This window comes from Pongo abelii, chromosome 7, assembly GCF_028885655.2.
Source record: "Pongo abelii isolate AG06213 chromosome 7, NHGRI_mPonAbe1-v2.0_pri, whole genome shotgun sequence".
NCBI classification, from domain to species: domain Eukaryota; kingdom Metazoa; phylum Chordata; class Mammalia; order Primates; family Hominidae; genus Pongo; species Pongo abelii.
Window position 1 is genome coordinate 13,522,235 of NC_071992.2, and position 5,261 is coordinate 13,527,495.

The following is a 5,261-nucleotide window of genomic DNA, read 5'->3' on the forward strand; positions in this document are numbered from 1 at the left end:
GTTCCTGCCTTAACTGATGACATTGTCTTGTGAAATTCCTTCTCCTGGCTCATCCTGGCTCAAAAGCTCCCCTACTGAGCACCTTGTGACCCCCACTCCTGCCCGCCAGAGAACAACCCCCCTTTTTCCTTTACCTACCCAAATCCTGTAAAACGGCCCCACCCCATCTCCCTTCGCTGACTCTCTTTTCGGACTCAGCCCGCCTGCACCCAGGTGAAATAAACAGCCTTGTTGCTCACACAAAGCCTGTTTGGTGGTCTCTTCACATGGACGCGCATGGAAGTTGGTTTGTATGAGACGGTTAAAAAGGCCAAAGATAAAAGATTTATTCATTTATTTATTTATTTGTCTATGAAGCTGCTGTTTTTTTGTTTTTGTTTTTGTTTTTGTTTTGGCCTATTTCACGGATGTGTGAAACAATGTCCAACGATGAACTGGAATTTTATTTATTTTGCTGAGTTGTTCTAATGACAACAGCAAAGACATCATGCATAAATCTTGTATAAGATCCACATGTGGTTGCCAAGATAGGAAATAACTATCCTAATTCAATTAAGTCAAGTTAAACAGAAGATGATACTTTCAGGGATCATTTCTGTAGTTCGCTACTAGAGAAGTTCCTCTAAACGTGTAGAGAAAAAAAATGTTAAACAGGAATATATGAAGATCATCTAAGAATGGACCAAATGCCACAATGTCATTATCATTTTTATTCATCACCTCATTAACGTGGACAAAACCATTGCCCCTTCTGAGTTCTCATGGCAGGGATTAGTTATCATGCCCTTCATACCTGGAGCTAGCCCCATGAGTAAATGTGTTCCTGGTTTAACTCTGGAAATGCTCAGACATTAGTTAAGGGACTGTGGGGCACATAGCAACCTACAAGGTCTTAAATAGGAACTGCCCGTGGCTCCACCCTTTCTCTCAGCACACATTCACTCCATCAGGAAATCCCATCAGCTCTGCCGGATTCCTGGATCTTTTCACTCACCAGCTCCAGGGCCACGTGAGGGCTCTGGGTAATTTGCAGCAGTCTGTCTGCTCCGACTTCTCCCCCAGCTCCTGCCTTTGACCCCCTGCAGTCTGTTCTGAATGCAGCAGCCAGCCAGAGCTACTCTTTTCAAACGCCAGACAGATCTCATCACTCTTGTGGCTGAAAACCTTCTGGTCCTCCCACCTCACCCTTAGGAAAGCCCAAATGCTTGAAATGGCCCCCAAGGCCCTGTGAGATCCACCCCCTGGACTTCTCTGACATTAACTCCTATTACTCCAATTGCTTGCCTCGTTTTGGCCTTCCTGGTTTCCTACTGTTCTTCCCCATGGTTGGTGCCTCTGCCAGATTCAGTGTCCCCAGGCAGCTCCCAAGGCTCTCTCACCTCCTTGCTGGGCTCTGTCCTGACCACACTTTACATCTGCAGCAGGTTTCACCCTCCGGTTTTCTCCAAACCACCCCCAACCCTTGATGCTCATTTTCCTAAAGCAATGAACATCTTTTAATTTAATTGACAACAGACTTAAGGATGTTTACTTTCTTCCTCTCCTCACTAGAATGTACAGTCCATACAAAGAGGGATTTTTGTCTTTCTCACTGTGCCTAAAATAGTGTCTGGCTCATAGAGGGCCCATAAAAAATATTTGATGAATCAGCAAATGACTAGATGCCTAACACTTGTTTTGCAAACCACAAACTAGTTAACAACTGTGATTTCTAAACTTGGACCTCAAAAATGATTGGGTCTGTGAGCTACGTGGTGGGTCTTCTAGGTGGCGATTCAAGCTGTTGGCAATCCCTAATGGGTTTCATTCTGCAATTACAAGTTGTGTGAGGCAGCACAGCCCAGAGTTTGGCAAAGCACTTGAAAAAAATTAGTGGCTAACACGTACATAGGAGCCAGGCACGGTGGCTCACATCAATCATCCCAGCACTTTGGGAGGCTGAGGCAGGAGGATCACTTGAACCCAGGAGATCAAGGCTGCAGTAAGCGGTGATTGCGCCACCATACTCCAGCCTGGGTGACAGAGCGAGACCCTGTCTCAAACAAAACAAAACAAAAAACAAAAAAACAGGCTGGTGTGGTGGCTCAGGCCTGTAATCCTAGCACTTTTGGAGGCCGAGGCAGGCAGATCACTTGAGGTCACGAGTTTGAGATCAGCCTGGCCAACATGTTGAAACCCCACCTCTATAAAAAACACAAAAATTAACCAGGTATGGTGGTGCTGCCTATAGTTCCAGCTACTCAGGAGGCTGAGGCAGAAGAATCACTTGAACACAGATGACAGAGGTTACAGTGAGCCGAGATCTCACCACTGCACTCCAGCTTGGGTCACAGAGCAAGACTTTGTCTCAAAAAACAGACAATTACATGGGGAAAGTGTTCCCATGTAATTGATGGGATAGTCAAAATTGATGGGTAATCAAAAGTGTTTGATTACATCAAAAGTAATCAGGGAAGTATTTATCAAATCAATACAACCATTTTTCAGCTACTACGTTGGTAAAGGTTTTTAAAAACTATAATAATGCTGGCAAAGGAACGAAAAAAATGCACCTTTAGACCTTGCCCTTTAGAAAACAGAGCCCTTCGCGAAGTTATTTGGAATATGGGCCAAAAGCCTTAAGATGTTCAGGAATTAATTTGTGGGAATTTACCTTAAATGTGGAAACATCTTTATGGACAAATATTTTATTTACAGATGCATTTATAAAAGCCAAACTTGAAAGCAACCTACATGACTGGCCATAAGAACATGGTTAAGCAAACTATACATGGCTCATCAACTCAATTCTGTTTTTAGTGACTCACTAATAGTTTAACAATGTGGGAAAGTCCTAATATGATGCTGTATAACCCCTTACCCCAACAAATTAGGGGAAAAGGCAGGTCAAATCACAACAGAGGTAGGAGCAGGACAGAGCTGTGCTCCTACATTCTCTGACTTCAGGGAGTGCCCCATCCAGCTGATGCCATATCCCCAGAGACAGTGTCTTCCACTTCCAGTGGAGCTGGGGATCACAGCTCCAAGGCCCAGAAACCTTTCCATTTCCAAACTCTTCTTCACGATGTCTCCTCTAAGCTCCAGGAACCCATAGCACATAGGCACCCTGTGAGATCCCAGAGCTTCTGAGGGATGTGTATGAATTAGGATCCAAGTAACAATGTTGGAGCTCAGAAAGTGATGCCCCAAAGTGAAGGCTTAGGAGTGAAGTTTCTCTCTGACCTCCCACTGCCTTTCTGTCTCTTGCCCCTCATTTTTCCCTGAGGCAAGCCATAGAAACTAGTATTCCTCTTCCCCAAGGTGGGTCATAGAAACCAGAACCCCTTTCCCTCAAAGCCAGCTATAAAGCTTAAAAATATTCCTCCCAGGCACGGTGGCTCATGCCGGTAATCCCAGGGCTTTGGGAAGCTGAGAAGGGAGGATCACTTGAGGTCAATTCAACACCAGCCTGGCCAACATGGCAAAACCCCATCTGTACCAAAAATACAAAAAATTAGCCAGGCATGGTGGCGAGTGCCTGTAATCCCAGCTACTCGGGAGGTTGAGGCACCAGAATGGCTTGAACCAGGGAGGCAGAGGTTGCAGTGAGCCAAGATCGCACCACCGTACTCCAACCTGGGCGACAACAAAAAAAAATTACTCTCACCTTCCCCCACCTTTCAATGTATCAGCTGGCCATAAATAAAGACCCTCATTCCAGAGGGGTCCCGCCCTACATCAAGGAAGAAGAAATGCTGCAAACGAGAGGCCAAGAAGAATCTGAACAGGCAAGCCTGGCTAGGTTTCCCCATTCAGTTTATTACTGTCAGCTCTGTTAAATCAAGTCTGGCCTAAAGCTCTCTCCTTACATATTTTAAGTTTGACCTAAAGTACGTCATGAACTATAATCTAAATGGAGTTGTAAACAGACTGTAGTCTACTCTTGTGCCAATCACTGAGTTTTGGCCAATCAAATGTGGCCAACTGTTTAAATCACATTCAAATAAGGCAAACACTAAGCTATAACCAATCTGCCTGTTTCTGTGCCTCACTTCCGTTTTCTGTATGTCACTTTCTTTTTTCTGTCCACAAATCTTCCACCACGGGGCTGTGCTGGCATCTCTGAGCCTACTCTGGCTCAGGCGGCTGCTGATTCGCGAATTGTTTACTCAATTAAACTCTGTTAAATTTAATTCAGCTGAAGTTTTTCTTTTAACAGTTCATACCCTTTTTGTCCAATCACATATCTGTTTATTATGTGTTGATTTTATTTATTTATTATTTATTTTTGAGACAGAGTCTTGCTTTGTCACCCAGGCTGGAGTGCAATGGCACGATCTCCGCTCACTGCAGCCTCGACACCCTGGGTTCAAGCGAGTCTCCTGCCTCAGCCTCCTGAGTAGCTGGGATTACAGGTGCCTGCTGCCACTGCACCTGGCTAATTTTTGTATTTTTAGTAGAAATGTGGTTTTGCCATGTTGGCCAGCCTGGTCTCAAACTCTTGGCCTCAAGTGATCCACCCCCCTTGGCCTCCCAAAGTGCTGGGATTACAGGCGTGGGCCATGGTGCCTGGCCCAATCACGTGTCTACGTGGCTGTCCCTGCTTCCTTGAACCTAGATGTAAACATGGATAGTTTACTCTGGGTCTTTGGGTCTTTATCCTGAAGCCTCCTGTGCCACATAAAACCAGGATCAAATAAATTTGTTGTGCTTTTTTCTTGGTAACCTGTCTTTTGTTGTAGGGGTGTCAGCCATGAGCCTTACGATGGGGAGGAAAGGGATCACCCCCTTTCTGTCCCTACAATCCTCACTCCAATTACATAATGAATAGGAACAAAAATGTAAGAATAGAAGTATAAAAAAGAGAAGAAATGCATTTGTAGAAAAGGAAAGCTGAATCCTACAAAAAAGTGCAGCAGAATAGGACTAAGTGGGTACATAACTGATGTATTTTTATGGGGATAATTTAGCCCTCACAACTGTTTTCTAATGGGAGCCTGCCATACAGATGAGTCCAAAAATAGGTTATTTAAAATGTGCTCTAAAACACCATTCCCACTACAGTTTATATCACCTTTAATGTACCAAATCCCATGATGTTGCCTTTCCATGGTAAGAGAGTTGGACTATCTCTGGGGAATTTCAGCAGAATAAATCACAAATCTGGTCAACTTCATATGTGAATGTGGAAATGGGAGTTCATTGTCACACCCCGTCGCCTATCAGGCCTTAGAACTTTGAATGCCAAAGGGTGTTGTTTACCCACCTATCACAGATACATT

At 44.5% G+C, this 5,261-nt stretch overlaps 1 pseudogene; it reads left to right on the forward strand.

Annotated features, from left to right (window-relative positions):
- The first annotated feature begins 570 nt into the window (after positions 1-570).
- LOC112134849 (small nucleolar RNA U3) lies at positions 571-653 on the forward strand (annotated as a pseudogene).
- The last annotated feature ends 4,608 nt before the right edge of the window (positions 654-5,261 follow it).